The following is a 22,988-nucleotide window of genomic DNA, read 5'->3' on the forward strand; positions in this document are numbered from 1 at the left end:
ACCATTAGTGGGGGATTTGATCTAAGGTTATAATTCCAATGATAGAAAAGAATTGAGCCATAGATCTGCTTATTGTTAAGTGATAAAAAGTTGGGAAAAACTTTACCTATTGTTATCTATGTGATTCATTACATTCTTAAAGGGGAAACACCATATGATCATCTTGACAGATGCTTAAGGAGCACTTATTAAACTCAACAACCATTCCTAATAAATAGTTTTAGTAAGCTAGGAATAAAAGGAAAGCTCTTAATTTGTAAAGGATGTGGTAAAACAAAATAAAACCGTCACAACAAACTTTATACTGAACAAGGAAACAGAAAAAGCCTCCCCATGAGAGTTTTTTAAAACCCCCTACCGATCCTCTAGAGCTAGGACTATGGTTAGGTGAGTGATGAACTTCCTTCGAGGTACAGAATTTAAGAGCATGCCAAAATCTCAGTAATCAGTAGAAGAAATAGGATTTTAATGCAATAATTTAAAAAATCAAAATTAATGCAAAAACTCTTTGACAAACAAAACAGACAAAATAGACACATTTTAAAGATAGACAAGATCAGTATTTCTCCTGATTTTTTCCCTCTTGCTTCCAGCTCTGATATAGCTCTCACATTCATTAAAGTACTTTCTGTATCTTGATTCCCGAGCTTTTTGGTACCTCCCTAAATTTTGCACCCAAGGCAAGTACTTCACCTCATTTTGGAGTTCACTGAGATGTGAATACACTTCACTGTGGTCCTCTGAGGTGGCTTGTGCAGGACTATAACCCATCAGTAGAGATTTGGTGGTCTTTGCCCTAGTCTGCCCTTTCCCCTTAACCCCCTCATCCTTTAATCCAACCTCTGCAAAGGGCCTTGAATAGGGGTTTATTTTCAGGAAATATTTAATAGGCCAGCACTAGGAACGCAGTGATGCCCACACTCCCAGCCTTTGTGGAGTTTAGGGTTGGCTGAAGGAGAACAATTAAAGAAGCCATAGCACTAAAGCATGGTGCGTGCCACGATGGGGCTGGGGGTCCAGGGAGTGATGAGGGCGCCTGGCAGGGCTCTTGGCCTGGTTTACCAAGTCAGAGGAAGTGAGGCCCAGTCCCAAGCCTGAAGGTTGATTAGGAGCTAAAGGGGCCAGGGAGGCTTTGGAGGAGGCTGCCATCTCCTAGATGGAGCCGTCTGCTCATGAAAAGGCTTATTTGAGAATGTGAACAAGGTATAGTATGGTTGGAGCTCTCAAGAGACAAGTGTGGTGCAGAAAGAAAGAAAGTGAGAGAAGTAGATGGGGGCAGATTGTGAAGGACATTGTAAACCATGTTTAGGAGTTTGGAATTATTCTGAAGAGCAGTGAGGAGCCTTTGAAGCAGGAGAGTGCCTGGATTGAATTTATGTTCAATTTATGTGAAGGACCATTCGAGCTCTGCTGTGAGGAATGCAAGAAGGTAAAACTCTGTTCAGAAGACCATTTAGGAGGTTGCCATGGTAATTGCTATAGATAGAATGTTTGTATCCCCCACAAATTCTTATGTTGAAACCCAGTCCCCAGTGTGAGGGTACTCGGAGGTGGGGAGATGATTACATCATGAGGGTGGTGCCCTTATGAATAAAATTAGTGCCCTTATAAAAAAGGCCCCGGAGAGCTCCGTAGTCCCATCAGCCATGTCAGGACTCAGTGAAAAGACAACCGTCTGTGAGCCAGGAGATAGTCTTTCAGCAGACGTGCAATCTGCCAGCACCTTGATCTGAAACTCCCCAGCCTTTAGAAGTGGGAGAAAAACATTTCTCTTGTTTATGAGCCACCTGGTCTATGGCATTTTTTAAATAGCATCCCAAATGGACTAAGTAATCTAGGAGGAAAATGTTGGATGGGGGTGGTTGGTGGCAGGGGCAGGGGGTGTTGATACATTTTAGAAATATTGAGTAGGTATAATCAACAAGATTTGATGATTGATTTGATGCGGGAGATATGGAGAGGAAAGAATCAAGGATGACATCCAGGTTTGTGACATGTGCAGTGGATTTTTTTACATGTTAATCTTCATACCCAGCAAGCCTGGTGAATGTTCTTTTCAGTTCTAAAATATTAGTTGTAGATTTTCTATGTAAAGAATTATATTAACTGTAAATAAGGATGGTTTTGTCCTTTACCTTCATTTATGTTGATATGATATCAGTCAGTGTTCAGTCAGGAAAAGAGAAATTGCTCTAGGTATTTCAAGCAGAGAGATTTAATAGAGGGGATTAGATGCTTACAAAACTGTTGGGGAAGTGAGAGTAGTGAGAGCTGTTGCTAGCTTTTAGGTTCACCACGGCAACTGTGGTCCTACAAACTAGAAAGTTGTTGTTGCCATCCAGGTCAGGAAACTGCAGGAAGCCACCACTGATGATCACAGCGGTCCTACGGCAGTGAAGGGGGTGGTTGACAGGGTGCTTCGAGAACTTTGTAAATCCTTGTTTGGGTCAAAGCCCAAACACACACAAGCCACTTCCAGAGACAGAATAACACAGCTTGCTTCTGACTCCCTTCCATCCCTAAGTGTAAACAAGTGCATCTCATTGGCTGAATGTTAATGGAGTTCAAAGCCCTGGAGATAAAGGAGCATGGGACGAGTAGTTCCCAGGCTTCCAGCCTCTGGAGTAATGGGCAAAGATGGTGGAAATAAAAGCTGGCTGCAGAAAGAAACCAAGAAAAACCAATATCCAGCTTTAATTTGCTAACCTATTGTTTTGTATGTAAGGTATCCAAAACACTTTCAAAATGACCTAAACTCTCTGAATGCTTCACTCACCATTCTTCCTCCTCTCTGTGTACTCTGTATTCCAGGAGGTGCACAAAATGACATGCACATTTCCAAACGTATTTCCATGCCTTCGCACTTGTTCCGCCACTCAAAAGTGACCTTTCCTTTGCCTGTGAAGACTTGTCCCATTCCTCCACCACCCTCTCCCTCCCTGCCCCATACCTGCAATCAGGCAAGATTGACCCTGACCGCTGCAGGACTTCCCCTGCACTTGGTTGCCACTTCTGTTATGGCGGCTTGTCCTAGTGAATTTCAGATTTCAGTCAAAGTATCCATCTCTTCCAGTAGACATAAGCATCCCAAGGTGAGGGACTAAGACTTATTGCATGTTAATGTCCCGAGGACCTACTGCAATGTTTGGAACATAATAGGTGTTCGCTGAAGGTTTATCGACTGTATGAAGGGCTGGGTCTAGGTGGCCGCTCAGGGAAAGCACCTGAGGTTGTACAAAGAGCGACCACCTTCAGAAACAGGTTTGCCACTTGCTCCTGAAAGGGGGTCTAACCCTGATAGAACCTTAGAAGGACAAAAATTCATTTTTGTTAATTGCTTGTTGATGCTAGCTTCATATTCTAAATTCTTATTTTCTGTTAATGTTGACTTTTTCCTTTCTTTTTTAAGTTTCTGCCATCTGTCTTTGCTTCTGAAGCATATAGCACTGCTTCCCATGAAAATATGATTCCCGTGTAACATTCTGGTTGCTCCCATCATCTCAAATTAATGCCGAGACACTTAGGCTGCTGGAAAAATATGGATTGTTACATGTTGCTGACGGTAACATTGACAGTGACACTGAGGCAGGGACAGAGAATATCTTAATAAGTGATTACTTATACAAAATAAGAGAACTGTAGATTTTGAAATGTCCTTAAGGATCTAATCCTTTTGTTCATATAAAAATGGAGATTGAGAATTTCCCATGATTACTTAGCACTGTGAAAAATTGGTTAGTGAGCTCATCTCCTTCTTCAGATGGGGGAAGCCTCTACAGCCAAACCTCTGAGACTCCCCAGCTCCCAGTACAGTGTTAGATGCATAATAAGCAATTAATCAAATGTGTTAAAATGGGTGCCCGGGTGTCCTACTTATTAAATCCCTCAAAGCCGGTACTGTAGGGTCCCCTATTGGACCATTTGCCCAAGGTAACCTGGAAGGTCTTTGATTTTCTTTGTGGCAGCTGCTGTACATTTGCTGATTCAGCGTCCCTTCCGAACCTCATTTCTCTTCCCACCTTGTTTAGAAAGCCCAGGGAAGCTAAGTACTTTTCCAGCTTCCCTGCACTGGAAGTAACCAGGTGACAGTTCTGGCTCATGAGACATAAGCAGAAGCCTGCAGGAACTTTCTGTGAACATTTTGCTTTCCTGATGGAAGGGAAAGAGGACGCAGGTGCTGCCCTGGCCCCTCCTCCCGTCTGGAGGGTGGATGTGTTGGCTGCCCCTATGTCAGTCTTTCTGTGCCCGTAACGGAAGGGCCAAGAGAGTCACAGAGATGCTGGCCCTCGTGTTGCTGAGCCGCCAGACCATCCCCGGCACCACCTACCTCCTGACTTCTTGTTGTGTGGGAGAAACAAACCCCTCTTTGTTTAAGCCACTGAGTTTCTATTCCTTGCTCCTAAGTGGTTTTCTAATATTTGCTCTCAACTAGCTGTGGAACCTTGCAGAGGTCATTGCCCAAAACAGGAAGGACAGGTCCACGTCTATTAAATAGGACAGAGGTGGACATTACCATAAATCCACTTTGCAAGTTGAGTTTTGTAACATTTACTTGTCACTAATAGATAAGAAGAAGTTTCAATGAATACATAAAATTTGAAAACAAGGGAAACCAGTGGCAGTTGCAGTCTTATATCAGCCTCACCATTCAGTGTATTTTTTTTATCGAGTATAGTTGATATACAATATTATATAAGTTACAGGTATACAGTATGGTGATTTATAATTTTTAAAGGTTATACTCCATTTATAGTTATAAAATATTGGCTCTGTTTCCTGTGCTGTGCATTATATCCTTGTAGCTTTTTTACTTTATATGTAGTGATTTGTACCTCTTAATCTGCTACCCCTATCTTGTCCCTGCCCCCTTTCCTTTCCCCACTGGTAACCACTAGTTCGTTCTCTGTATCTGTGAGTGTGCTAATTTTTTTGTTATACTCACTAGTTTATTTTACTTTTTAGATTCCACATGTAAGTGATATCATATAATATCTGTCTTTCTCTGTCTGCCTTATTTCATTAAGCATAATACCCTTCCAGTTCATCCATGTTATTGCAAATGTAGACAACAAATTGTAAACAATTTTATTCTTTTTTAATGGCTGAGTATTATTCCATTGTATACATACACCACATTGTCTTTACTCATTCATCTGTCAGTGGACACTTAGGTTGCTTCTATATCTTGGCAACTGTGAATGATGCTCATTCAATGTCTTTTTAAATTTTGTGTTAGTTGCACAGTATTGAGAGAATCTTAATTCATGCAAATATACAAGTTTTTCACCCTGCAATTTCAGGTCTGAAAGTGTGAAAGAAGGCTGTGAGGACAATCTCCCTTCAAAGTGGAGCAATAACAGCAGGTAAGACCTGCTCTCCTTCCTTAACTGGGAAACATCCAGTCTGTCCAGAAATTCTTCACTGTTCAAAGGGAAATACAATGCAGTGAGTAAGTCCAGATTCTGGAGGCAAACTTTGTTGGTTCAAATGCTGAGCTACCACTTGCTGGCCCAGTTCCTTTGTCTTGGTTCTTCATCTGTAAATGGGGAACATTAATAGTTCTGATGTTATAATGTTGTTGGGTGGTTTACATCGGTCAGTATAGGTGGGGCCTTAGAACGGTGCTGGATACATCATAACAACAACTTACTAGCAATTACAAAATGTCAGTGATGTCCCAGGTTCTCCATTGCCTGTCTCTGTCAGATGTTTACTCGAAATTTTAAAATAGACAAATTTATTTGGCTTGGAACACTGAATATATATTTTAGGTTGAATGTCTGTCCTGACCAGGTATCTAGGATTTACCTAGAAGCTTCACCTTGCCAAGGCGAGCTTGTTGTCTATAAAAGGAAGAGAGAAGCCTTCCAACTGTACAGTAGGTGCTAAAACTATACATAATGTGACACAGTCTTTGCATCACAACACTTGCCCAATTGTTTAAAACTTATTATTGTACCATCACCATATGGGGCTGAGCAAAAGTATATTTCACCTGACACTTGATTTCACAGGGCCCATGCGTGCTCTACTTGACACTCACATGTATGATTTTATGCAAGCAGACTTAGGAAGGCCGGCGTTTAGATAATAATAGTAATATAGAAAGAACCAGTACAGAGCTGCACATTCTAAATCAATGAACGTTTACAGAATATTTATGGCAGGAGCTGTATGCACAGAAGCTTGCAAAGCTGGAAGCACAATTTAATATCTTGGTTGTCTCCCGTATAAAAACATTTGGTGTGTGAAATATTTAACTGCGTTTTTTTTTTAATTGAAGAATTTTTAAATTGTAGAACAACAATTCTAAATGAATTTGAGTCAACTGTCTATAGGTTTCTAAAGCATCCCCACATAACTATAGGGGTCCATTGGTCAGAGTCTAAAACTCACCTAAATTATTTCAAAAATCTCTTCTAAAATTTGGAATTCGGGGTTATATAGGTTAATTCATGAGCTCTTACCTAAACTCTCCTATTTTGGTTATTCACCCAGTTACACTGGCTCTGTATTCTCTATGAGTCTCTCTCAAAAAGAGCAAATGATCTCACTCTAAGGCATTCCATAGAAGGTAGTTCCATAGCAAGGTACTTATGTTAATTAGGATGATTTTGCCAACAAGTCACTGTCAACTCGATTCAAAATGGCTTAACCAATGAGATCATTTGCTATCTCCCATAACATAGAGTTTAGAAGGAAGGCAGTTCCTTGGTTGGTTAACTTAATATTTCAACAATCTCATCAGAGACCTGAGGTCTTTCTGTACTTTCTGCTCATCCATCTTCACTCTGTCAGCCATTTCCCCTTATGGCACAAGATGGCTGCCGCAGCTCCAAGGATCATATCTGTGTGCAACCATGTTCAGAGGTAGGAGAGAGACCTCTATACTCTTTGTAGTTCTTTAAAAAGCTAAAATCTTTCCCAGAAGAGTTACCCTCCAATCTCATTAACCAGAATTGAGTTACATGTTTCTTCTTAAGCCAATTCTTAGCAAGGAGAATAAAATTACCATGATTGGTGAGATTATCAAGATTGATGTGCTAGGCCTGGGAATAGGGCCAAGTTCAGGAAAGTTCATGACCACACTGAGGAGAAACAAACAAACAGGGATTCTGGGTGGGAAACCAAGAGTGTCTGTTAAAGAGGCTGAAGGACAGCATTCTAAAGAGGACTAGAATCACCATCTCCTGCCCGTCTGCCATCTCCCCTCCTCATTGTGGATGGAAATAGGAAGAAAAAGACACGGGGGGGGGGGGAAATCAGGACAAGAGAGAGATAGGTTGCATTTACACAGAGCCAAAACATTCCAATAAAAGTGAAGATTCAATCAATCTGAATGTTTTAGGCAGCCCTGTGCCAAATATTTGGAATAATTAAAAAGGGCTTAGTTTGGAGGATGTCATACTTGCACTGGAGTGTATGGGGGGTGGGTAGGTATTGGGTGAAAAGAAGTGTTCAGCAATATAGCTTTTCTTTTTATGATGTGCTATTTAATATTTTGTGTGTCATGAACACTTTCATGAATCTGCTCAAACTATGGATGGACCCCTCCTCCCCAGAAAAAGAGCCAATGTGCACTCTTTTGCAAAATCTGCAAATAATTTTGGGAGATTCCTTGATACCCTGACACTTATCCAAGGGCTCTAAGCTATAGCTTTGTGATATCCTTGATGGGTATCGTGATGGGAAAAAAGATTACATGTGAGGAAATAAGCAAAACAGAACAGCGATATCAAGAAGTTGGACAGACACTTGTTAGCTGTGTGACCTTGTCTGAATCTTTTTTAAGACCTCCATTTTACCTAATAAAATAGAACTAGTAAAGTTATTTCAAGAACCAAGTGGATCATGTATCAGATTGTTTAAAATTACACAGCACTTTACAAATGTTGGCTTAAAAATGGAATTACCAATAAATCCAAACCGCATGATGGCTTTTGCTTCCTAGTTGAACTTACTGAATACAAAACTGTGCACCCCATGAGGGCACAGGTTTTGCAGTTTCAAGGAGCAGAAGGTTCCTTCTCCACAAGCAAATGCCATTCTCAAATACATGGGTTGAGCCCTGCACCTTTTCTTCAGCAGCTGGTTTCAAAAAAAAAAGGCACCAACCGAAACATCCCTAACCCATGGACAAGCGCTACTCCCACTGGGTGAAGTCAGGACATGCCAATGTTGCTGGAAGCCTGGGGATGGAGAGCAAATGAAACAGAATTCTAGATGCTCCTTCCTCTGCCTGTCCCAGGCGAGCACCCAGCTTTGGGACCCCTCATTACACTCACCACTGGCACCATCCCAGGCCTTGATTGGTCTCCTCTGTGAATCTACTCGAAGTTTCTCATACCCTTCAAGGCAGGAATGCCATCTCCCATCCCCTCTCCGTGGTGCCCACTTCTCACTCTTCCCCTCTACTCCTTCCCATCCTTACTTCCTTCCAGTGTATGAGGCCCAGCTTGCTCTTTTGTTTCTCAGATTTTCACAGCTTTCTTTCCTTCCCATGCCCAGCTGCCTTGGCAGCCACCCCTTCTCCACTGAAGAGTAAAATACCCACCAGAGTTTCCCCAGAGATTGATCAACAGAGAGGTACAGAGGGCGGCAGACATCTGAGGCACTGAGGTCTGGGGTGGACAGACCTGGCTCCTGTCTCTGTCTCCGCAGAGCATGCAGTCAGGACACAGATTTCCTCCCTGCCTCTCCCAGTGCAAGCAGACAGCTGACTTGGGGAATTAGGAGGTTTTGCTGGGTGATGAAGAACATCACCAATGAGAAAGCAGCAGAAAGTTACTATCAGTTACTATCAGAGGCAAAGCAAGTCCCAGATATGCCAGAGCCCCAGTGATGTTGCTGATAGCACAGCCATCCCTGGGGACCTGATTCCTCCGGTTGGTGCAGGACCCATGTTGCCTGCTTTTTAGGTCCAAATTCTTCAATTAGTGGGGTGACCGTCTATACTTGGGGGAGCTCAAGGACTGTGAGAAGGGCCAGTTTCTCTGCATTCTGTACTTCTGTGATTGAACTCTATAATTGTGGTGCAGGGGATGAGGAAGGAGGCAGGTCCAGGTCCCAGTCTCCTCCATGTCCATCGTGCCCCAACCCCACAAGATTGTGAACCAGCTGCACCTCCTGATTCAAGCTTTCGTCTCATCCTCTAAACTCCCAGGCCCCTGCTACATGCACCAACAACAGAAGTTGGGGAAACTGATGCCCAGAGAGCTTTCAGGTTTCCCACCAATCCAGAGAGTGGCTGGTGCCTGGGAGGGGTTTTGCAGAGAAGGCGGACCAGCCAGACCGTGCAAGGCACAGGGAGCGGGGCAGCTGGTAGGTGGGTTGACTCCTGGCTTCAGTATCACTTCAGGAGGCTGCTTCAGACAAAAATGGCTTGTCTCCTCAGCGGGTCTCAGCAGAGCCTCCTTCAGATTTACAGCCGCTCGGGAAGCAAGGGAGAAGGAAGATCTGCAGCAAATGGGCACCTTTCCCTCCTCTCATCCGACTGTATCCTGGCTTCATGAACAGTCCTCTGGAACACACTGGCTCCCTGACTCGTGGTTATAAGAATGAAAAGGTTATTATCTTAGCAAACCACGTTCATCTTTAGAACCATTTTCATGAGCACTGCACAGTCTTTGCAGACTCTGATCTGACCCTTGGTCCCATGGCCCTCTTCCCTTCTCTCTCCCTGTCTTTCTTTTTGCACCTGATCTGGGATAAGCTGAAAGTGTTCATTTCCCTACACCAGTCTCCTGGCCTTAACTTCCAAGGGAGCTTCTAACTACAGGTTTGTCCTTCTCTGTGGACAGCAGGCTGATTGTTATTGTTTGGTCCTTTTGGGGCTGCATGGAGTTTCCTTTCTTTCATCTCTGCTTCATTTGTGTGTGTTTTTATTTAATTTGTCTAACAAAAACATCACTACAACATCCCCCTTGTCATGACTCTATTCATTTTCCAAGTTTTTCTTTTTTATTTCCCCCTCCCCTCTCGATAACAAGGACGATTTCAGGTTTGTTTAGTCCTGGAGGTGTAAATATAGGAGAAAGAACACGGCTTTAGGGTCACTAAAGCCTCTGTGTGGTCAGGTCCCCCTGCTGCCACTTGCCAGCTATGATGCACAGTTAACCTGTATGAAGAGGTGCTGGGAAGAAAAGAATCTCTCCTTCCTCTCCTAGAGGGATGTCTTGAGGGTAAAGTGAGCATGGGTAAAAGAAAGTACCAAAAATGATTATAAAACCCATATTCACCCCCATGTGTCAGCATTAGTCTGTACCAGTCACCAGGCTGAGCTCTTTACATGCTACGCTACTTCATCTCATCCTCAAGATGATGCAATAAGGGGTAGTGTCATTACTCCCCATGTTTACTCGTGAATAACTTGAGGCTTAGGGGTGTTGAATAATTGGTCCAAGATCACACAGCGTGGTAAAAAAAAAAAGGGCCAGGATTTGAATCAAGTCAGTCTGGCACCAGACTGTGGCTGTTAACCACTGTACCATCCTGACCCCATCATTCGGCTGGATGCTGGTCCTGACTGTGCCACTCCACTCCAGGAAGTCAAGTGAGTAGGAGACAGTGAAAGTCCCAGCATGCTCTCTGAGGGGTTGTTCATTGTGTAGCGGGCTGGAGAGGAATCCCTCACCAAAATTTTGCTTGAGTTTCCAGGATCAAAACTCATGCCATTGACCAACGGGGCAGCATGGTGTGAAGATAATTAGCATCTGTGTCTGCAATTAAAGAGCCCAAACTGTAACATTGGACAGGTCAGTCTCTCTGGCCTCTTAGATCCTCCCTGGGAAGAGGAGGAGCTTGGACAAGAAAACCATTAGGGTCTGTGTAAGTCACAACAGTAATAATAGCTAACATTTATTAAGTACTTGCTGAGTGCTAGAGATTTTTCTAAGTGCTTTATGTTCGGTCTTACATAGTTCTCACAACAACCCTAAGATGTAGGCACTGCTGTTATCATTCCCTTTTTGTAGGTAAGGAAACTGAGGCACAAGGAGGCTTGCCCAAAGTCACATAAAGAGAAGCAAAGCTGAGAACCCACACACTTAACCATGCAATTATCTTTCCTCTTAACTGATAGGAATTACATGATTAGTTGCCTTGGATGGATGGGTAACCACATTTCATCACTTTATAGCCTGCCCCAGCTTTTCCCTACTCCAGGTGAAAAATAGTGTATGTTTTTAATACCCCATCACACTGCCTGGGACATCGTAGGTGATCAGTAAATAATTTGCTTACCTGATTTTCTGGTCGTTAAAATAATTGCATGGAAAAAGACATGGAAACAAACAAGAATACACCAAGAAGTAGAAAATAATGAAGCTATATAACTGGGAGAAATGATCTGACTCAGACCTTTTCATATGAACTCTCCTGCCAGAGAATAATCCAAAGATAAAACCAAATATGAGGCCACATAGTTTTTATCTCCATGAAACAACCGCCAAAAAGAAAAAGAAAATCAAATTATCTCAGTTGCAGAAACTTGATTATTGACTTTGGCAGTGCTTTTTCCATCTCTTTGTGCCAATAAAGTTATTAGAATTGAATTGAGAGAGGCAGACGCACAAGAAGAGCTGAGACAAGATGCTGAGCAGTTGAAATCAATGATTTGCGTAGCTGATCCCCTGCCAAAGGCTACACCAGCTCCCAGGAGGAATCCACCACTCTGGCCAGCAGTCCAGCCCTGCAGAAGCTGCAGGTCAGATTTCTGGAGGGGACTCCCAGGTGGCTGGCGACCAGCAGGTATGGGAAGAAGGAGAAGAGGGCCCTTTCTGCTACCAAGGTCCAGACAAGCTAGCACCCATCAGGGTTGAGAACAGTGAGGTTTTGCTAGACTCACTGTCCTCCCCAGGCTGTGAAAAGGGAAAGGAGGCAGAGAAGGAGAATGGCAGAGAACACAGTGTTATTCACAATCTGTTTGTGACAGGATGAGAGAGTGGCTTAATAACCCAAAGCCAGATTAATGGAATATTCCTTCTCTCTCTTGGCAGAGCTGGTCCTCCAGTGCTATCACCCATCAAATGGACGGCTGCTGCAGGAGTCATGGAGCTAATTAACAAATCTTCCCCTCAAGTGTGCCAAAACCCATTCCACTAGGACTGCAGAGGTCTTAAGTGTTTAGATATCAACTTAATGAGTAAACCATTAGCATTCTCTGGAAGCCATTGTGAGCACTTGGCATCCCTTCCAGTCACTTCCTCCTTTGAAATCAGCTACCTCCCCACCTTCTCCTAGGTCAACCCTAAGCATCTTCCTTCTGGTCACATTCTCTATCATCCACTCAATCATGAAGCATCAAAGCCACCATTGAAAGTTTGTGTCCAAATCTCTGCAAATGATTGCACTTTTGTGAATTTCTACAAAGATCCAAGCAAGGGTATTGGCTTTTGATTAGCTGAATTGTGTATATATTTGCTTCCCTGTGTACATATTTTCTACAACAACAATAACAATCACTAACACAATAATAACAAGTATTGAATACTTGTCACATGTCAGGCACTCTTTTAAACACTTAGATTATTTAGGGAATCTGTATAACCTATGAGAGACAGACTAGGAATACTGACATAGGGGGTTCTCCAACAGTCTTACATTGCAGGACAAAGTCTAAAGCTCCACCCACTTGCCCAGAGTTTTCAATCAACTTAAAAACTCCCAATTATAGATGAATAGTCCACTCTCTTAATCATGATCGGATATCCAAATACTACTGACTATCTGAGGAGAGCTGATAACGTGGACAATAAACACCAAGGTGAACAACACACAAACAAAAACAAAAGTAGTGTGTGGAGGTACTGAGAGCATGCAAGGAGAGGAGAATTCAACTCTATGTAAACTATTTCTTTACAGAGACAAGAGAAGATATTACATCCAAGAAAAAAAGACCAGGGTGAAACAGAAAAGGAAGGTTCAGAGGCTAAAATGAAATTCTTAGAAATTAAAAATAGGAGAAATTAAAAACTCGTTAGTCTCTCAGAAAGTAGAGCAAAATTTCAAAGATATTTTTAAAAAAATAGAGAGAAAAGAAAGCAAAATTAGAATACTAGTCCAAGAAGTCCAATTTATAAATAATAGGAGTTCCAGAGAGAGAACAAGAAAAAATAGAAAATGGAAAGGAGACAATCACAAGTGAAGTGGCTCCCTCAAATTTCCCAGGGATTAGAAAAAGACAAAAGTTTCCAGTTTCAAAGGCTACATGAAATAGTCAACACTTTGGAAAACAATAGATCCACAGTTAGGCACCTCATTGGACATTTTCAAAAAATTGGTGGAAATAGAGTCTATGCAATTTGAGAGAAAGAAGAAAGTCACATAGAAAGAATAAGAAATTAGAAATGGCTTTGGACTCCTCAGTAGCATCCCTGGAAACAAAAAGAAAATGAGGCAATGTATTTAAAATTCTGAAAGGAAATGCTCTCCAACCTAGAGTTCTATACCCAGCCAAATTATCCAAAATGTACCAAGATAGAAGAAAGACGTCTCACATACAGTGTCTCAAAAAATGTATTTCCCATGCAACCTTCCCAAGGAAGGGAAAGGTATAATAGGAACAGAAATTTCAACACAGGAGAGAAGTCAAGTTATTTCCAGGAGGCTGGAGAAAAAAGATCCCAGAATGACACTGTACACCAACCACAGAGGGCAGTGGCCCAGATAGGAACACCACCAGTTAAGAGGTAGACATGCTGGAGCTGCCCAGAGTCACTCTATTGTCTTTGCAAACCATGGATGGAATGTTGAATTAAGCTTGACCCGTATTCTCAACATGTGCTCTTCTCTACTCTTTGCTTGCTGAGCTTGGCTCACCCCTACAGAAGTACTCCACTGTGACCTGCTCCTAAAAGCTGAAGTAGCCCATGAAGGACTTAGAGGCAGAATATACAAAGCAGTCCCTTTTCCCTGAAAATTTTCGTGTAGGAAGGTCTCAGAAGCCCATGTGCACAAGAAATAGAAGGAATCTGGAGGGAATATGGGATGAAAACTGCTAGAATACCCAATAATATCTGCTAAGCCTATAATTGGTATGAAGCCTGGAGTATGAATAGGAATTCAGCTTTTAAATATTCACATCCTACTGTCTCCCAAGTTATTTTCAGCTAAGGATGTTCTCTGTTTGGATTCCAGGGTCACACTCACATACTCAGCTGCTGTTCCCAGAGTAGGTCCTTTGTGCTGGCATGGGGGTTCAAAGAGTGGGGCTTCTGTCCTTGGTTGCTCACTGGGCCAGAATCAGCACTCCTGTGTCAACCATCTAGGCCTGACATTGAACTTAATGACTTTCTCTTGGGGGTTCTTGGACCCTTTGCTGCCAGCTAACACCATTTCAAACCATCTCAATAATTGGAAAGATGATAAACATGTCAGGATCTAGGACTTCTAGGTTCTAAGAGGTTCTTTGACTTTAAGTAATTTGGTCTAATTTCTTCCTAGGGGTATTTAAAAGATCAGGCTTTGTCAAACACAGAAAAGTTCCTGTCACTTCTTTCCCCTCTAGATAATGGGTGCCTATGAAGCTTACATTGAGGGAATACTCAAGTGACTTGAGAAAAAAGATTTGCCTTCAGAGGACCTGCTTGTCTCCACTCAGACAGATGACAACTGACCTATTACATGACAGTTTCTGTTGCTAAAGTTCCACCTAAGTTGGTACCAGCTTTGCCCTAGTAGAAAACCTTTCAATGAAGTATGAGACCTGCTAACTTTCTACAGTGCATTTTAGTTCTTTATATCCATGTCTTCTTCTAGACCAAGTTCTTTGAGGGCAGAATCCACATAACTGAGGATTCTGAGGATTCTTTTTTTTTCTCCCAATTTTTTTAAATTGAAATATAGTTGTTTTATGATGTTGTATTACTTTCTGCTGTACAGCATAGTGATTCATACACACACACACACACACATAAATATACACAGTCTTTTTCATTGTAAGTTATTACAAGATATTGAATATACTTCCCTGTGCTATACAGCAGAACCTTGTTGTTTATTTTATATATAGTAGTTTGTATCTGCTAATCCCAAACTCCTAAATTATCCTTTCCCCTCCCCTTTTGTAATCATACGTTTGTTTTCTATGTCTGTGAGTGTTTCTATCTTGTAAATAAGCTAATTTGTATCATTTTTTTAGATTCCATATATAAGTGGCATATGATATTTGTCTTTCTCTCTATGACTTACTTCACTTAGAATGGTCATCTCTAGGCCCATCCCATATTGCTGCAAATGGCATTGTTTGACTCTTTTTTATGGCTGAGTAGTATTCTACCACACACTCAGGCGCGTGCACGCACGCGCGTATACACACACTCACACACATATCTCACATCTTTATCCAGTCATCTGCCGATGGATATTTAGGCTGCTTCCATGCCTTGGCTATTGTATTTTAATTTTTTTAGGGAGGAGGTAATTAGGTTATTTATTTATATTTATTTATTTTAATGGAGGTACTGGGGATTGAACCCAGGACCTTGTGCATATTAAGCATGTGCTCTGCCACTGAGCTATACCCTTCTCCCTTGGCTATTGTAAATAGTGCTGCTGTGAACATTGAGGTGCATGCATATTTTCAAATTAGTGTTTTCTCTGGCTATATGCCCAGGAGGGAGATTGCTGGATCGTATGATAACTCTATTTTTAGTTTTTTGGGGAATCTGAGTATTCTTTATATCCCCCTTTCCCTACCTCCCAGTGCTCAGTATGGTGCCCAGCACGGAGTAGCTGCTCAGTGTATATTTACGGAGTGAACACATGAATAAATCATTGAATTCATGCTGACTCCTGAGACAGCAAGACACATAAATCATGTTAGGATAAGGCAGTTCTGCCTGTTTCCAGAAAACTCAGATGCATAATTGAGCATTAAAATAAAGTCTCATGAACATGAATGTGAGGTGAGAAAGCTTTTTAAAATTAGTGACAATGATACATTATAAAAGTAAAGAAATTCACTTCTATATAAGAACTTACCTCAATTCAAACTAGGCCAACACGGGGTTCTATGATGGAAGACTTAGTGGATAGAAGCGTGACCTGTTATTTACACAGTTATCATTAACATATTGACAGATACTTCTGAAGTGTTGAGGGTTCTTGAAAGCTGTTGCTCGTTTCAATATTTTAAGCATTCCTTATTGAATTGCATTTTATTTAAAAATACTGTAGAGCCAGAGCGTTCATACACTGCAAGGGAATATAAATTGGCACAAACACTTTGGCAGCATCTACTGAAGCTGAACAAACGTCCACCCTGTTACCCTGCGATACCATTCTTGGACATACACCCAACAGAATGAGTGCTATGACCCCAATGCATGTAGCCAAGAATGTTCGTGGCAGCACTATTTCTAATAGCCCCAGATGGGGAAAGACATTAGTATCTATCAACAGATAGAAAAACTGTGATATGTATTTCCATAGTGGAATACTTCATAGCAATAAAAAACTTGCTAACCCTTGCACACAACAAAAGACACATTACTGAGAGAAAGAAATTAGATACCAAAGAACATACATCATGTGATCCTATTTATAAGAAGACGAAGAAACAGGCAAAACTATAGCAATAGAGGTCAGAGGATGGTTACTTCTGTGAGGGATACTGTCTGGGTGGGGCCATGAGAGAGCCTTCAAGTGTGCTGAAAGTATGCTGTAGGTTGGAGTCGTTGGCTTCATGGACATATACATACATACATACACAAAAATTCATAAAGCTACACTCTTTGTGTTCTTCAGTGTAAGTTACACCTCAACTGAAAAAATACTGTGAAACTCAGTTCTATTTAAAAAAAAAAAAAGCTCCATGGATTACAACAAAAATGTTTCAGACAGAGTTCCTGACCTGAAAGAGACACAAAATTAATTACAGAAGAGAAGATATACACTCAAATAAACATGCTGTAAAGCAGTGTCTGAAGATGTTGGGTGAGTGGTCCAAGTGGATGTCACAGGGTTGCAGAGAAGTGATGGAACAGGGAAGGAAAACGGAGCACATGACAGCTGAGCTCAGCTCTGAGCATCTTCTACATGCTTGCTCCATCGATTTTGTCTCTCTTAAATCTCCTTTAAAGCCTTTTCCCATGCAAATCATTATATTCTAGTTTCCTCTACTGAACTTTCCTCCTTGGGGAATCCTCCAAGCTCTCTCCTTCCCTTCCTAGCTGAGTTTCTGGAATAGTCTACCTACTGTTACCACTTCCTGCATCTCATTCACTTCTTGACCTACTGCCTCTGGCTTCTCCCAGCATCTCCTACAGAATCATCTTCTACCTGGTCAGCAGTAGGGACCCAGGTGCCAGATCTGATGACTCCTTTTCACTCCTTACATTCCTTGACCTTTGCATCATTCAACACCTTCAAACACTTCCCCTTTCTTCTGAAGTCACCCTTCCTTTGTTTTCTGATAAGCCTGTCTCCTCTTTGCTTGCTCTCCTTGTGGAGCTCACTTTCCTCTGCCCTTGGCGTTCTCTGGTGCAGCACCCTTAGTTTGCTCCTCTGTCCATGTTTGTACTCTCCCTAGGCAAGGTTTCATCTCCACCTGCTGTTGTCCCTGGGACCCGTGATCTCCAGACCACACCTTTCTCTGAGACTTGGATTGCTATACACATCACCTGAGGGGTACCTCAGTTTGACTGCCTCATTTAAAAAGCAAGAGCAGCCTATCAAAAACGTAATCATTGTCTTCTCCAGCACATTTTCCCCTTAGCACCCAGGTACTTCCATCCACTCAAAGAAACCAGGAATTCATCCCTGAGCTCCCCTCTTTTCTCCCTCCCCCATATGTCCATGGTGCCTACCTTTGGAACAACCTTAAGGCTTTGTTTTGGTCCCCGGTCATTGCTCTCCTGCAAATCCCAGTCACTGCTTACTCCTGTCCTTGCTCATAGCCTTATCCTCATCTAGGTCATCTCAAGATGATCTTCCTACAGTTGGAATCTGATCATACCACTTTCCAGCTTCCCTTCCAAAATCAGCACCCTGCTCCTTAGTCTGGACCACCAGCCTCAATGTCTTCTTTCCGGACTCACCTCCTGCCTCTTTGTCTCAGGTAGCCTGAGCTCCACCCATAGTGAACTTGAGCACTTCAACTGTCCCACACTCTTATCCGCATGAATCCCTCTCTCCCTCTTCTTACCTCCACCAGAGAATGCCTGGCGGTGCTTCAAATCCTGACTCCTGCAGATAGAGGTGGACCCCCGTTCCCCTGCCCCTGTAACACCCGCAATATGGGAGCTGTTTGCCTGTTTTCCCCACTGGCTGGCCTCTCAGAAGGTAGAAATATTTTTATGTCTTATTCATCTTTGTATCCTAAGCACATGGCTCAAAATTGGTGCTCAAAATATTTGTTGCATAAATGAGGAAATGTTCAGCCCTTAGGTATATAGGCTTTTTTGCTTCAAAGATACTTAGCTCAGCAACTGCATTTTGAGCATCGTCACTGTTTCTATTTCTGAATCTAATTGCTATTGCACAAAACTGTTCAGGGCAGAAACTGCAGTAAGTGGAATGGTCCAGCGACTCCCTTCCAATGCAAATGCTCCATGCTCTTAGGAAATTGCTGCAGTCTCAAAAGGGTGTAGGCCTCTGGAATTTTAGGCAAGAAAAAGAAATCACTGTAAGGTATGCTGCCTGGAAGAGTCTTACCCCACTGTTGATTCAGTCCCCTTTCTCCAGGATTGCTGCCTCCTCTCTCCTGCAATTCAGATGAACAACATTAAAAAATCACAAATCTAAGAAATCCAGGGAAGTCCCAGGGGCGTATGAACTACTGCACGGGCCAGAAACCAAGGCCCAAGGGGACAGAGTTCTTCTTTAGGTCCTGCCAGATGCTGGATGTCCTTCCTGGTGGCAAGGTCACGGGGTCATGGGACACACGACACGGAGAGCAGCCAACCATGAATTTACCTGAAACTTCGGTTGACGTGCTTTCTATGCTTACCCTCCACTCCCTCTGGGGTAATGAGTCCTGGGAGTTTATTACCTGCTGGAACCGAAATAGATTCCTTTCATGTACGTAACCTGAAAGTCCTCTTGTTTCAAGGTCACCAACCCCTTCCCCAACCAGCACTTCCAGGATGGAGTGAACAAGGGCTTGCTCCCGAGCCCTGCGCGTCCCGTGGGGCTTTGTGGGCCTCCAGCAGCCCCTGTCAGCCTTCCGCTTTCCAGACTGAAGGAGACACATGGTGTCTGGAGGAAGGCCGCAGACATAAATACCGAATGATGATTATGGAGCCCATGATGGTGAGAGCTGCCTTTTTAAAAGATTTCAGATTCTAGCCATGAATCTGGGAAGTGAGAATTACTAATAAATCATTGCCAAACAGAGTGGAGAGACAACAGATGAGAGGGTTGAGGACCCCCTGGAGCCAGCAAGGTGCACTGCTTCCAGAGCTTCCCGCAGGGGTTTCTGTTTCCAAGTGGGAAGCACCCCTGTGTGTGTGTGGCAGGTTGCCTTTGCAAGGTGGCTGGACGCTGCCGAGCCTTTCTGAGGCCTTGTGGGGGGAGCCTGTTAGGAGGAGGAAGGAGAGAAGGAAGATCTGATGGAGAAAGAGGAAGCCTCCTCAGTGCCCAGCTCCTGTCTGATGCCAGGCGCTGCTCTGGGTGGTCTGCGCAGGTCATGTCCCTGAGCCTCCACGATGACCCTTTGAAGGGGCATAAAGTGAGGAAAAGGGTGTTCCAGGAGGCTGGGGAGCATGTCCAGGATGCTAGAAGCAGTGGGTCTGGACTTCAGAGCCAGGCCTGTTGGAGCCCAAAGCCCGTTGTGTTCGCGGCACTGCCCTGGGCCCCCTCCCTAGAGGGCCGTGTGGCGCCATGTGACCCTCCTGCCCTCCCAGAGGCATGGTTTTTGCCCCTGTTCAGGACAGCAGGCTGGCTCCCCTTCCTGCCTCCTCCATCCTCCACAGACTTTTATGGCCGGAGCGCACCCAGGCCTGCAGGTGCTACAGGAGCTGGCCGGGCACCCCGCCCTCCTTTCTTTTCCTGGCCTTACCTCCTTGCAGGAAGCATGGGAACAAGATGGCAGCAGTGACTCATCGCTAGAAGAATGAAATCTTGAGTCGGGACAGCCCCGAGTGCGTGGCTGGATTCTCTGACAATGGAAGAATGTCCCCTGAGGTTTGAAGGTCATTACCACTCATGGCTCTAAAAACGAAGGCTGAGAAAGGACCGCAGCCAGGGCTGGGGATGGGAGTGCAGACTAGGGGGAGCAGGAGTGGAGACCACAACACTTTCCAGGGTGCACAAGGAAGAAGAAAGGGCTGGGAGACAGTTCTGTGCCTATAATTGGAGCTCTTCGTAATGTTAGACAAATCCCAAGTGTTTTTTAATTAGCAGATTAACCTGGCCTTCACAGATGGTGAACTTTCTCCACATCACAGGCCAGGCACGCAGAGGCCCTCGTGGTTCAGTGGTTTAACCTGTGAAATGCATGAGGCATTCTGCCCAAGCACACACTAAGAAAGGCTCCTGGGTCCTCACCCCAGGAGGCGTCATGCTTCTGCTGAGTAACAGATGACATTTGTTACTCTCTCTGTGGCTCCTTCTCCTCCCCCAGGCTCATCCAGGGCCTGACCGTTGGTCTCCCCAGAAAGACAGCTGTCCAGGCAGCTCTGCCAGCCTGGGCTCCTGCACCGTGGCTCAGGGGCACCCCCCCACCCCCGCCCCTCGGGTGATGTGGCCCAAGCACAGCCAGCTTCTAAGCTGGGGAGGCGCCTAGGCGTGGGCAGGCCAGAGGCTGGGGCCTGGGGCTTTGGAAGGACAGCAGACACCTCTGAGGGTACCCTCATTCCTGAATGTTTCACTGACCACTTCTGTGGACCAAATTGTATCCTCCCCACCCCCCCAAAAAAATCATATTGTTACATGAGAGTACGTTCTTGCCTTGTGCAGGAAAGAATTCAAGAGTGAGCCATAGTAAAGTGAAGGCAAGTTTATTTAGGGAGATACAGTCTCCATAGACAGAATGTGGTCTGTTTCAGAAGGGAGAGTGTCCCCAAGGTGTTGAGAGTGGTTTTTATGGGCTGGGTAATATTTTAAAATTTTTTTATATTTAATTAATTTATTATTGTATTATTTAATTATTTAATTTTGGCAGTGGAGGGGAGGTAATCAGGTTTATTTATTTTTAGAGGAGGTACTGGGGACTGAACCCAGGACCTCGTGCATGCTAAGCTACGCATGTGCTCTTCCACGTGAGCTACACCCTCCCCCCTGGGCTGGGTAATTTCAGATGTTAACAAGTGGGAGGATTATTCCAACTGTTTGGAGGAGGGGAGGGAATGTGGCCCCCTGCCCACTTTTTGGCCTTTTATAGTCAGCCTGCAATCTGTCATGGCACCTGTGGGTGTGTCATTTAGCAGCGAATGTATTACAATGATCATATAATGAGGCTCAAGGTCTACTGGAAGTCAAATCATCTTGGGCCCAGTTGGTTCTCAGCAGTTTATGTCATATCCTCAATGGCTGTGTCATGCTTTTTTAATGGTTGTGCCCTGCCCTTTTCCCTCCTGTCTCAATATGTTGAAAACCTAACCCCAAATATGACTGTATTTGGAAATGGTGCCTGTAAGTACGTATTTAGGGTTCAGTGAGGCCGTAGGGTGGAGCCCTGATCTGTTAGGATCAGTGCCCTGGTATGAAGAGACACCAGGCAGATTGCTTCCTCTCTCTCTGTCATGTGAGGACACAGTGAGAAGGTGGCCCCATCTGCAAGCTAGGAAGAGGGCTCTCACCAGAATCTCAATTGGCTGGCACCTTGATCTTGGACTTCCAGTCTCCAGCACTGTGAGAAATAAATCTTTGCTATTTAAGCCGCCCAGTCTGTGGTACTTATTACAGCAGCTGGTGCTGACTAGTACAACCATCACCAACTAGTTGCCACCTGAGCAGACTGACCCTCAGTTTCCCTCTGCTTCTGGCCCTGAATTTTCATTGCAGTCTGAGTAACCATTGTGCTACAATATCACCTTGTAAAAATTACTGCCGAGGTGCTATTCAAGGAGAATGTGCTCAGAGGAGGAAATCCTCTGGCCTGTCTTACTGCATCCCACCTTCCAGGTCAGTATTGTGCCAGCACTAGGGCCCTGACGGTGTCCCCCAGACAGCCAGCTCACAGCTTTGTGTCCCTCTCTGCAAAAATCCTGAAAGTTACGGCAATTCACAAGGATTCCAGTTTCCTTAGGAAAATGCAGTTTTATCCAGGCTGAAAGAACTTAATGGATGAAAAACCTGGCTTTACAAACTGGGTGTGATTTATAAAAATACTCTCAACGGAAGTCCTTTTCACTAGGCCTTCCTTCCTATCAAAAATACAAGGCTTTAAAATTTTGGTATTTTTACTTGAATTCCTCAAACACATTTGTCTTCTGTGAAATAAAGGTACGCGTGGATTTGAAACGAGTGCTGGAGTCAATTTCATGAGACTGAATCTGCCTTAGGCCTAGGGAATGGCCAGATAGGACCCAGGGCAACCACCCAGAGAGAATGAGGGAGGGGGTGGGACTGCGGGAGGAAGACGGTGGGGCTGGGGGGAGGGAGGAGTGGGGCTAGGGGGAAGGAGGGGGTGGGGCTGGGGGAGGGAGGGGGTAGGCACACCAGGAAGCCTGGTGCTCACCGTTTCAAGACTCCAGCAAGGTAACCCCTCAGTAACCCTCTGATGTTATGTGAGCCCTTCTGTCTCCAGTTCCAGCAGTAACCATGAGCATTCCTGACCACAGGCAGGTGTGAACAGAGGCTTCATTCCATCTGTCCAGGCCTCATCCCAGCCTCTGCTTTTGGCCCCTAAGGTGCTAAAACACCACCCTGATGCTGCACTCCCCCAGCCCCATGGCCCAGAGGCACCACGAGACCCACACAGATGTGTCCTGCTCACCTTCTCATCACAGAAGCACACTCGAGATCCCCTCTCGGCCTCCTTGAGAGTGTTGTGCGAACTGGCGCTTGGAACCCCCTATTTTCTCCTTGGATCCCAGGCACAAACA

General features: G+C 44.1%; 1 protein-coding gene and 1 non-coding gene across 9 annotated transcripts in view; one reads left to right on the forward strand and one right to left on the reverse strand.

The window, feature by feature from the left end:
• MAB21L3 (mab-21 like 3) overlaps window positions 1-22,988 on the forward strand; it is a 261,064-nt gene that overhangs the window by 103,058 nt on the left and 135,018 nt on the right. For 7 of the 8 annotated variants that reach the window (XM_074370260.1, XM_074370258.1, XM_074370261.1 and 4 more), the window contains exon 8: window positions 5,301-5,363. The gene's annotated coding sequence lies outside the window, so the exon portion shown is untranslated. Of the gene's footprint in view, window positions 1-5,300; window positions 5,364-18,154; window positions 22,402-22,988 lie in introns of those variants that run through there. The other variant, XM_074370263.1, reaches the window with a different exon arrangement.
• On the reverse strand, window positions 15,454-15,529 carry TRNAI-AAU (transfer RNA isoleucine (anticodon AAU)). The gene has a single exon. It is a non-coding gene; the product is annotated as a tRNA-Ile (tRNA).

Source organism: Camelus bactrianus, chromosome 9, assembly GCF_048773025.1.
Source record: "Camelus bactrianus isolate YW-2024 breed Bactrian camel chromosome 9, ASM4877302v1, whole genome shotgun sequence".
In the NCBI taxonomy this organism is placed as follows: Eukaryota; Metazoa; Chordata; class Mammalia; order Artiodactyla; family Camelidae; genus Camelus; species Camelus bactrianus.